Source organism: Diadema antillarum, unplaced genomic scaffold, assembly GCF_040938485.1.
Source record: "Diadema antillarum isolate AM-2024a unplaced genomic scaffold, OU_Dant_1.0 seq00000024_RagTag, whole genome shotgun sequence".
NCBI lineage: Eukaryota > Metazoa > Echinodermata > Echinoidea > Diadematoida > Diadematidae > Diadema > Diadema antillarum.
The window spans coordinates 1,315,080-1,327,866 of NW_027271142.1; positions in this window are offsets into that span (position 1 = coordinate 1,315,080).

Genomic DNA, 12,787 nt, shown 5'->3' on the forward strand with positions numbered 1-12,787 from the left:
GCCAGAAGTGTAGATCTGTAGAATTTTTAAGTCTAGATCCTTCTACTCAAACGAAGATCACCACATTGATTATGCTACAAAGAGAAAGACTGGAGTAGAATATCTTTATCCAGGTGCGAAATCTTGTTCCACTGCACGAGTTAATCCCATACATTATTTGTTTCATACAACGCCTTCAACAATAACACTAACAGACGAACTAGTTTAAGAAAGAGTCTTGAATTCAGTGCAGAAATGGCAACCATAAGGCCTAGGTGTCCAGGCCTACTACTGAGTGGTAGTATTTTCATGGAATGCAAATCAGTAGCACATTCACATTACGTACACATGTACGCAGCCGAGTGCAAGTAGCATTGAAGTTGTTTACTCCAGTAAAATGAGTGACAGGATGCGCGCTTATACTAAGAGTGTTGAGTGCACACGCCAAAGTTAATTGTTTATTGTGACATCAGACTCAGTAGACCTAGTCATGCAATGGAACAGAAACTGTTTAACATGTACTAACTATTTTAATATGGGAGTCAATGGAAATTGGTGATGTCAGCCATGGCCCATGCGATAGAAGTTTTTAAAGTTCAGAGCTTGACGCCACTGCACTGGCATTGCAACATTGGCGCCCTAAACCCTGGGGCGCTCAACACACAGGGGGCTTCGTGTTCGGGCTGGTCGCAGTTCTATTTTAGCGCCCGTAGGGTCTACGTACTATTGGTGGCCTATAAACACAACGTTAAAAATAAAACCCATCTAACAGCATATGCCCTACATTTTATCACAGCGTAGGGCATGATAAGGCCTAAGTTAGAACTGTGCCTTTCTACGTAGAAATTGATAAATTAAACCTTAATTTACGCTACAAGAGTGTAGGAAGGGGTGAACTGACACTAGACGACAGTTAGGCCTACGCTACAGTACAGTGGCCTGTTATGCCCATAGCTTTACCTTTCAGTCAAGACACCAACATCGTAAATCATTAGGTAGAATGAGCGCTTTATAAGAGTCCCTGTATTATTACTTGCAGTTTCACCGAGATAGAGCCCCCCCCCCCCCCCCCCCCCCCCCCCCCCCCCAACAATACTAGTATAATGTTAGCCTACATGTAACTTGTTACAATGTTTGGATATAGAATCTAGACCGGTCTAGACACATAAAGCCATGAACAGCTAGCTGTAAGTTAGCACTGGCGCTTCAGGGATGGACAGCGCTGTATACAGCGGCAAGGCTCACACTCGCCAAAAATGTAGTGCACATCTTGACATCTTTTATCTTTGGTTACTGAGTCCCAGAGTTATCAACCACATTCTTAAGCATTCATACAATAATATGCTCACCTTTAAGCAACTTGGTCAAGCTTCCGTCAGATCATGCCCTCGAAAAACTCCGGCCCGCATGACTTCTGCCTTCAAGACCAACTGTTCGAGTTTGCGTTTGCAAATGGTCGATGGTAGGACTGGTTCAAGTACATGTACTGTACTATAGTACATGTACATAATTACTAGTATTGTGCACTGAATGTGTGTGTGTACCGTGTATGACTACGCTATGAGAGCATCGCATGAAGCAAAGTGACGGCCAGCGCCAATTCCGGTTTTAGGCGGTTCAAGATAGCGTCATCTGATTGGCTGAAAGTTTAAGTCTTTGTTAGATTTAGATTGCGAACAGCTTCGACACTCAACTTTTAATCGAAGCCACCTAAAATAAGTCTTAAAGACTTAAAATATTTTAAGTCGTAAGAAAGACTTAAAATTTAAGTCCTAGAAATTAAGAGAGTATATCACGTATATACTGTAGTTCTTGAATATTGTATGGGACTCAAACCTATATGCGAAGCGTTCACGATCATTGCGGTTGTTGGCGATATCGTGTCTGAGCGTTCGTCCCTGGTTATCGTGTATTCGGTCGCAAAAGTGTCTGTGACGTTAGTGGCACCTTCCTCCTGTGCTGGTTTCAAAGATGCCTCGGTGTTGTTGGTGTCCCGCGTTGGAGATGCTGATATGGACAACATGTCATCATCTACCGCTGATGAAGACAAAGATGGGGGTGTGCAAGAGTGAAACCGTGTATATGCCATTGTTCTTTTGTCCTTATCACAATACAAAGCATTCAAGTACAATCATTAAACAGTCATGAAGGTTACGCGAAGCTGAGCGCTGGAGTCATCTTTCACCTAGTAACACTTAAAAGTTTATCCTAAACGGACGGCTGATATTATCGGTTTGATGTGTTGATATCAACCGCTACATACACCCCGGCCCCATTTCATGACAGATTGTCAGGATAGCAACTGTTGTTGGAAAAGCAACGTCCCATAGCAACTGTCAATCAGGAAGCTGGATTCTTGTCCCCAAGACAATTGCAATTCCAACAGGAGTTGCTATCTTATCGACTTTTTATGAAATGGGACCCTGATTTGGGCTGAATATGGTAAGTACTATCTGTAAACGTGGAAATTTTCGCGGTACATTAATTTTCGCGGATTTCGCGCTACGCTTGGCTAGCGCGAATTCAAAAACGCGCGAATATATCTTCACAATTTTCTACGCACATTTTGAACGGGATGAATTGTGTGCGCTTCAGCGATGATACTGCTACGTAGTACAATGTACAGGCATGTTTACGCTACTAGTACTGTGCGAAGAGACGATACCCTAGATTGCTGTGTACTGTAGCATGCATGTGTGCACCGCACGCATCGATGCTACAGTCCCCCGTGACTACGGTACTAGAGTCACAGCTGTACTACGTATTTGAGTGCTTGTACTCGCAGTCGAGCCGCTCGCTACGTCGCTTGTCGTACGCTGGCATAGCAAGCTATGTAGCAGAGGCTTTGGATGAAAGCAGTGAATGTGTACTACAGTAAAGTAACCTGCTGCGGAGCGCGAATTTAAGAACCCGCGAATACGTTTTCGAGCCGCTCAGCGCGAAAAATTAATCGCGCGAAAATATTGACGTTTACAGTATCAAAAAGCCCTACTATGACGCATACAGTTGAAATATACAAGTCTCAAGTCTTTTCACTCAGTCACTGTTATGATGGCTCTAACGGATTTGTAATACTACAAGGCAAGTGCCAAATTGTGTCTCGCCCATTCGCAAAGAAGTAATTAATGTTTTTCTAACTTCCGGAAGTTCATTGACCCCGCTTATGACCTTTGAGATTGTGGTGACCTTCAACTCCCCAAGGGACATTTACCATTCAAGTTCGATCACAAACGGACTAAGGGATTAAAACGTTCTGAAACATAATCGAAACCTGTCGTAAAAACTTAACATTGGGGCCTAAAAAATTGTTGACCCCTGTCTGTGACCTTTGACCTTGTGATGAACTTCAACTCCCCAAGGGACATTCACCATCTCCAAGTCTGGTCACAAACGGACTTATTAAGGGATCAAAAGTTATGAGCCATAATCAAAACGTGCCATAAAAACTTAACATTGGGCCCTAAAGGTTCGTTCACCCCAATCTGTGACCTTTGACCTTGTGGTGACCTTCAACTCCCCAAGGGATATCTACCATCCAAGATTTGGTCAAGGCGCTAATTCCTGTAAGAGGCTTAATTAAGGAGTTCGTTCAACCCACCCCGCAGAAAAGGTTTGACCAGACAAGGTGGTAGATGGGACCTCTATGAACATCCCCAGGTAGTATGTGGTTCCAAATTGTGGTGTCAGTAGAATTTTACTGGCCACTTTTCATCATGATTTGTTGGAACAAACGCAAAAGAGTCTGCGCACGTCAAGACTATTACACGCACCACTAGCACTGCTACAGGCGCCAGTGCCAGTGCTGCGTGTAGTAGTCTTAGCGCGCATATACTTTTTCTTCGATAAACAAGGGTTTTGCCTGCAAACTAACTTTTCACGCCAAGCCGGGTTCGGTGTAGTGTAGTTTCTAGCCGTTTTTATTTCGTCTTTATTTCAAGAGTTCAAGCAAGCCGAGTGAGAGCGCATACCCGGTGATTGTGACGACCGAATCGCAATCACTGGGTGTGTGCTCTCACTCCACTTAGCGCAATATATACAGCGGGCTTCTGCATAATACACAAGCTGCAACTCAGAGAAATAAAGACGAAAAAACGGCTAGAAATTAAGACTAGGGTCGGTAAACGCTTGTCGCTATTTGGGGCACTGAAAACGACATACACAGTTTTTGCATTTATTTCATGAAGAATTCATCAAAACTGCATGAAACTATATATGTACATGTTGCTAGAGATGTCATCCATACAGTGGGATACATTGTAAGTTATAATATTGTGCATGGTTACCATGGTAACCGGATGCCTGAAGGTGACTGGTAACCCCCAAAATGCCTCCTGCTGCTGCAAACATTGTTTTTTTTTTAATCTTATAGATGCAATAAAAAAACACAATTTTTTTACTGATTGTCATTAAAAAAGTTTTCCCTGTTGCCATGGCAACCAGTATTATCCAATCAGAATTTAGTTGTCAATAACTCAAAAACTAAAGCCCATAATTTCAAAAAGCTCAATAAGCATGTCCTTCCGTCGTACTTTCAACACAAATTTGACTTCAAAGCATAGGCAAATGTATATAGCTTTTAATAATGTATGGACACAAATTTCCCTTAAAAATAAGATGAATACAGAAAGCAAAGCCAATATTCTATAGTAGCTCTTTCGAGTATTTACAGAGCGATGGTTATTCAAAACAATCCTGGAAAAGAGCTGAGGAAAGCAATTGATTGTTTATGCTCTTAAAGGAAGTTTATTCAAGAATACCGATAAATTCCTTTCTAAAGAAGGAATATACATGTGCGCTGGATTATCCATCAAAGAATTAAGCGTACTTTTGTGTTCGTTAGCTATTGTAAAAAAAAAAAGATATATATATATATATATATATATATATATAAATATATATATATATATATATATATATAGAGAGAGAGAGAGAGAGAGAGAGAGAATAAAATGAAATATCATGATATGTAGATTTTATTCAAAAAGTGCAGTAATGAATTAATGCTGAGGAGAGAATGAGGGAAAAATCTTGGGCGTCTTTTCCCTTTTTATCCAGACTAATTTTACAGTGTAGAGCTCATATACAATGAGTGATGTGCACGAAAGGCAAAAGAAACAAACCTGTCTAAATTCTAGATATTTTTGGAAGTTACCAATCACCTGTAGGCATCCGGTTACCATGGTAACCATGCACAATATTATACCTTACAATGTATCCAATTGTATTGCTGACATCTCTAGCAACATGCACATATATAGTTTTAAGGCGTTTCGATGAATCCTTCGTGAAATAAATGCAAAAACTGTGATAATTTTGTCATTTTCAGTGCCCCAATAGCGACAAGCGTTACCGACCCTAGTCTTTATTTCTAGCTGTTTTTATTTCGCCTTTATTTCTCTGAGTTACAGCTTGTGTGTTGTGCAGAAGCCCGCTGTATTGCGCTAAGCCGAGTGAGGGTGCATGTTCAATGATTGCCACAAAAAACGGTTTGGGCGTCACAATCGCTGGGTATGCACTCTCACTTGGCTTGCTTCAACTCGTAGAAAGAAAGACGAAATAAAAACGTCTGGAAACTACACTACACCGACCCCAGCTTAGCGTGAAAAGTTAGTTTGCAGGCAAAAACCGATGTTTGTCGCTGAGAAAGTTTTTTTACGCTAAGACTATAACACGCACCACTGGCATTGGCGCCTGTAGCAGTGCTAGTGGTTCATGTAGTAGTCTTAGTGTGCGCAGACGCTTCCTCGAAGAATATGGTCATGTCGCAACTAAAAAGGCCTGTAAAATTTCATTGCTACCACAATTTGATATCACATACTACCTAGGGGTGTTCCAGAGGGTCCAACCGACCACCCCATGCAGTCAAACCTTTTCTGCGGGGTGGGTTGAACGAAGTCATTTTTTCTGGGTCGCTGCGCCTGGACTAATTAGTCACAAACGGACATATACATCAAAAGTTATGAACCTTACTCGAAACGCACCCTAAAAAAACTTAACATTGGGTCCTTAAGTTCATTGACCCCTGCCTGTGACCTTTGACCTTGAGGTGAATTTCCTGTTTTGTAAAATGTGTAACTTTGTATAACCACTCTTTCTTCAAAGTTTGATTGAAATTGAAGTCCCCAGTAGATAATTATTCAAGTTTTTGTAGCGTTACGGACGGACGACGGACAGACAGACGCCGCAAGCGATCCCTTGCTCGACAATATTAGGTGGCCGGAATGTATGCTCATTTAAAGAAATGTAAATTCATATTGCAAATTCAACTACAAATATGTTAAGTAAAATAGTAAAAAAAGAAATGTACATAAAGTTATACTTGATTCCCAGGTTTAATTTTCTTTCACATTTTCGCAGTCATTTCTTTTCATCTCTAATTGTTCCTCTCCAACTCTTGCTTGGAACCGTATACCACGGCAATATTACCCCCCCCCCCCGACATTATCCCCCGGCCAAATACTGGATAATGTATTACAGTAAAGACTAGGGTTAGGGTTATGTTTAGGGTTAGAGTTTGGGTTAGGGTTAGGATTAGGTTCAGGATTAGGATTAGGATTAGGATTCGGGTTATAGGGTCAGGGGAATGGTCTAGGGTATTGTCCAGGCAGTGATTGCCCTAGACCGCCTTGCAGCTTCCATACTCACGAATATCGCAATGTGTCCCTATGAAGTCGGGAGGACAGTGGCAGGTATAGTTTACAAGCGTCTCTTCGCAGTAACCGTTCTCACACGGATTCTCAAGGCAGTCTGTATGAAATATAACAAGGGATTATACAGAAACATACCGGGTTTGTATATACAATCGCTACCCACTTCATCACTCGTGACAATGTTTCCACAAAATATAGCAAATTTGACAAATTATGGGCCTGCAAACAGAAGAAGAATGTATAGATATTGAAACTTATTATATAATCTTATTATCAATACGCTTACCAACATTTCTTAAAGCTACAACACATCATTATTAACAAAAAAACAAACAAATCAGATTTCGAAGAAGAACAATAGCTGGGCTGGTCATCACTATATGGGTATAATATGAATGCTTGAATACACCCTATCTACATTCCAGATTTGTAACGAGCACGTGCATTGATGTGGATAGGAAATTACATTTGGCTGTTTTTATTTTTTTTATTTCAATACTTTAAATGGGTATAATTTGGCCCGAAAGGCTTCTCACAGATTCAATAAACATACACATTCATTAACATAGAAAATATATCAAAAACTACATAAAAAACAACAATAAAGAACCATGCAGAAAATACAAGTCCGAGACGAACCAAACTGTATACAAAATCAGAAAGAACGGAGTAAAGAGAACAGATAGAAAACGATACTAGTACATACTTTTAAGACGCTATCAGAGAAATATCTGCTGATCATTCATGTGAAGAATTATTAGTCTTTTTAGCTGTTTTCATAAGCAAAAAAGTTTTATTGAAATCATTGAATGTTTCTGAGGCTACATGTACCGTTTGATAAATTTCGGGGTTCTTTTTTTTTGGGGGGGGGGGGGGTGTTGGGTTGGCAGATGGATATTGAGATATCAGTAGTGCGTAACATTTATGGGGAATTTTTGTGGTAATTACAAAATTGTAATCACATTTTAGGTGATGAAAAGAGCATCTTATGGTGCAGCCACAAACGAGAGTCATGTTGGAGCAGAAACAATATAGTCAGCTTCAGCTATCATTTTCATTTTTCTCATTTTCATTTATAAAGATATTTCCATGTCCAAATAATACAAAAGTCTTGCAGAGTGAAATTGACGATTTGGACATGACAGTGAAATGCCACGAAGCAACTACAACTGAATACAAACAATAGTATCACAAAAGAATGATATGGCCTGCAAACACACCTGCACCTATAATATACAAGCACATATGAATACATGTATACACGTAAAATGTACACAAATAAATTCATCTTTATGAGTCCCTGACGTGAAATAACACTATAGCTAGTAAGAAATGTGAAGGGAACTTGATTATCCAAAAAAAAAAACCAAAAAACTTATACAATTAGCAAGTGCATTCAGTGAAAAAAAAACCAAAACAAAACCGAAACACAACAACCCCCCCCCCCAAAAAAAAATGTTGAAAATATCTTTCCACGTGCATTGATATCCCCCCCCCCAAAAAAAAAAAAAGATAAGAGGAAGTTGTACAAGTACAGCAATAGGACAAGATTAACATACAGACACATAATCAAACAAACACACACTAAGACACACGTCGTTGCTTTTTGAGAAGCAACGGCTGGATCTTATCACTGTCGAATGTCACTACCCCCCCCCCCCCACCCCGCACACACATATTTAAAGAAAGATATCAATGATCATATGAGGTCATCGAAAATGCTGCAACATGTGTTGTCACTTTACAATGTAAGGCCATGGATACCTTACGAGTCAAAGTCACTTGTACATTGCACGATTTTTATAAAGAGCAAAAGTAGTGACATACTTTTCATTCAGATACTTTTAGATAGAATGTGCCAGAATGTGTTCTAAATATGACATGCTGAAGTGGCCAGTTGTTGCCTTGAAGGATTTTCTCTCTCCCATCCTCACCTTATATATCGGGATAACTTTAGTTATCCCGATATATAAAAAGGGCCGAGAGGACGAACTGGGAAATTATCGACCAATATCGTTATTAACCTCTTTTTCTAAATTACTTGAAAAGATTGTGTACACACGTGTATTCCGATTCTTAAATGACTGTAATGTAATAGATGAAAATCAATTTGGATTTCGTAAAAAGCATTCCACAATTCATGCTATTTTACTCATGATAGAGAAAATTATCAAAGCGATCGATGCCAAGTGTCATACAGTAGGTATCTTTCTTGACTACTCCAAGGTCTTTGACACAATCAACCATGAAATATTATTATACAAATTACAACACTATGGGATTCGTGGGAGGGCCTTGGAGTGGTTTGGAAGTTACCTTACTGGAAGAACTCAATTTGTTAGTTTGAATGGCCATGTGTCCAGTTCACAGCCTATAACTTGTGGGGTACCGCAAGGATCCCTTTTAGGTCCTTTATTGTTTATTCTTTATATGAATGACTTTCGCAGTTCGTCCTCTCTGCTCTATTTTCTACTTTTTGCCGATGACACCATATTTTTTATTCAAATCGAAACCCTCATGTTTTACTGAATACCGTAAATACTGAATTAAAATCAGTATCTAAGTGGATTCAGGCTAATAAATTGTCATTGAATTTGACCAAGACAAAATTTATGGTTTTTAGCAATATAATCAATATTTTACCGGGTAAGTTGGTTGTAAACGACGTAGAATTGAACCAGGTGGAACATATAAAATTCCTTGGTCTCTATATTGATTGTAAGTTGACATGGAAAGTTCATGTTGATTCTTTGCGTAAATTATTATCAAAAAATGTAGGTGTTATGTATAAGTTAAAACAGTTTTTTCCTAAACATGTTCTGCATTCATTGTATTCTACTCTATTTTTGCCTTATATAGGTTATGGAATCCTGGCATGGGGAAACTGCTGTACAACTAGACTTAATTCTTTATTATTGATACAGAAAAGAGCTATACGGATAATTAACTTCGCCACATTTTTCGAACACACTAATGTCTTATTCTTTTCCAGTAGAACACTTAAGATCCAGGATTTATATCATTTTAATATCGGGTCATTTATGTATCAATTAAACTCAGGTGGTCTCCCTGATGTGTTTTCTTCGATGTTTGTCAAAAATACTGAAGTTCATTCTTACCCTACTAGACAAAAAGATTCTTTTCATCTTTCTCCTGTACGAACCGTATCTGCTTTAAAAACAATAACCACTACAGGACCTAAATTTTGGAATGAGTTGGATAGAGAAATAATCCAATCTCAGTCTCTTTATTCATTTAAACATAAACTTAAACTAGTTTTTCTGAATTCATATCTATAGCTATTCTTCAATCCTCCTCGATATTCTCTGTTCATACTTCACATTACTGACATTATCGATTATGTAACATGTGCCTCGCTCGTGATTTCTGTATTATCTCCTGAACTTCCTTTGTACACATTTGGTATCTCTGCTATTGTACACTGCATCTGACTTGTACCTCGCTCGGGTGATCACGCAACACTCAAGAAGTCTGTGCCGCGGACATTGTTTTCATTGTTTTCTTTTTTCTTTTTCTTTTTACTTTTTGGCGTTTATATTTCTCCAATTCAGAAATTGTCATTCCTTTAATTACATACCCAAGTAAGAAATAATCTCACATCCGCATCTGGGAATCTACACCCTACAAGCAATGCTTCTATGTAGATTCCTCATATTTCACATGTTTTTATTGTCTTATAAGCTGTACGTGACAATTCATCCAGGCTTTTGTATCGTGATGTCTATGTTTTATGTATTTGTTGAAATGTGGAATATGGAACAATAAAAAACAAACAAACAAACCTTACCTTTTTTCTTTTCTTTTAATCTGTTTTTCGGTCGCTAGGATCTTACGCGAACTTAACCATACCCCTCCTTTCTTGGGTGTCTCCTCAGTGCCATTGCATGAGATCGACACCCACGAGTTATACAATCCATGAGTTCAACATTAAAAAAAAACAAACAAACAAACAAACAACTCCACGAGTTATGCAGCTCAACAATACGCAAATAAGGCCCATAAATCCGACACTATAGGCAAACAATGTCAACGAGTTCGGGATTATGCAAACAAGGCTCACGAGTTCGACAATACGTAAAAACGGCCCACGAGTTTGACATTACATCACGGGGCTTGATATGCTATAAAAATCTCGTGGGCCTTGTCTACTTAGGGTCGAACACGTGGGCCTTGTTATACCCTAGTGTCGATCTCATGGGCTGTTTGACTTGTGGGCTGCATAACTCGTGAGCTAGCTGTATGACTAATTTGCTGTATGACTTTTGGATGAATGATTCGCGAGTGTCGAACCATGACGTGCACTCGTCTCCTCCCCCTTGATTTCATCCTCTTTCTGTTAGTCTCTCTCTCTCTCTCTCTCTCTCTCTCTCTCTGTATTCTATTGCTACTCGTATGGGAATGCCTGTGAAGGGTCTAGGACAATAACCCCAGGACAATTACCCAGACCCTTCCACTGACCCTAATCCTAATCCTAACCCTAACCCAAACTCTAACCTTAAACCTAACCCTAATCTTTACTCTAACCTTATCACTAGCCAATATTCATGGGGGTGCTAGTAGTTGTCCTCGTGGAGTAAATGTGCTGATACGGCCTGTGAATATTCATATCGTATTTTAGTCCAGTTGCGGAGAGTACAGGTGAAATGCTATACAGAACTACATGCGTCTCCTTTTATTACCATGAATTCTCTATTGTGTTAGGACTTGTTCTGGCCGTCATGACTATTGTTCAAAAAGTGAACAGAGTCTATGGGCCACAATAGCTTTTGAAAGGCGGTGCTTGATGAAAAATAAATACTAGGCATGATTTTAGAAAATGGAATTAGGATATAGTGCAGGAAGAGGCCATCACAACGTTTGTATCGGCAGACACTAGTATTTGAAATATGGATTTTAGACGAAATATTTGGCATCTATGAACTACATATGGTTTTTGTAGGCACAGACTTCTGAAATAAAAAAGGTTTTGAAGACGAAGCCGATAAATCATCTGCACAAGTGCTAAATGCATTATTTACAATTTGCAAATGAAACCAAAAGCAGCTTTAGTGCTTCAGAATAGTTCTAAAAAATGAGTTAGGGATACAAAACAATATATGTCAGGATGTTAATCAGCATAATCAATACAAAATATAAACAATTATGTATAATAGAATTGCTATTGCTATACTGTATACAGTTATAGTTTAGTGAGAAAACAGTAATATTTCCTGACATTTATATACAGGCTTTTATTGTGATTTTTATGTGGTAGGATGTTTTTTGATACAGCTGAACCCCACATTTACAGTGACAACTCGAACATTTTTAAGTCACTGTTCGAATGGTAAACAATACCTTTAACGGATGACTAATTTCATTAAAAGAAGAAAATGAGAACGACTCGCAAAAAAGAATCGACCTAATTAAAAAGTCAAAGTATCCGACAATCTAAACCTCCAATGTTTTGAAGAAGTTTTAGATTGACTTCATCTCAAGGGCTGTTCAACTGCATACAAAATAAACTAACAAAATAAAACAGAATGTGTTGCGAGGGAGGATCAGAAAGCACGTACAAAGAAACTAGGTTATACACACATAAGACATTAGAGGTGATACAATGTGATAGCAACTTTATATGCCTAATCATAATTTTAAACAGGCTTCAGTATCTTTTTTTATTTGTTTCTTTAGGGAAAGGTACTTCAACCATTCATATGTCTTTCGTATATCGTCATTCGATGTTTTATACAATGAAATTACATAAAACACCTAAAGGGATCAGCAAAATACACTGTGCAAAAGATATCGCTAACCTGGAAGTCTACAAACGAAGGTTTCACACGCGGACTCCACAATGACGTTCTTACGATGCGCTTTGGAGCAGCTCAGTAGGCCAGAGCTCCGGGGTACCAGTTTAGGAAGGAGTTGGACGCTCAAACCATTGAATAAAATCGTCTTGCATCGAGATCTTATCGTCAAGATGTCGAGATGGCTGTAGTTCATCGCCGAAGTAGTACCTAATTGTTGATGATACTTATATCGCTATTTCGTAGTTTCTCGAAATTTCGACTAAATAGGCCTACCATTATGTCCATAATTATAAAGAAAGTGTACATTACCTAAAGAACTCTTCAATTCTGCCACTTTGCATAGGG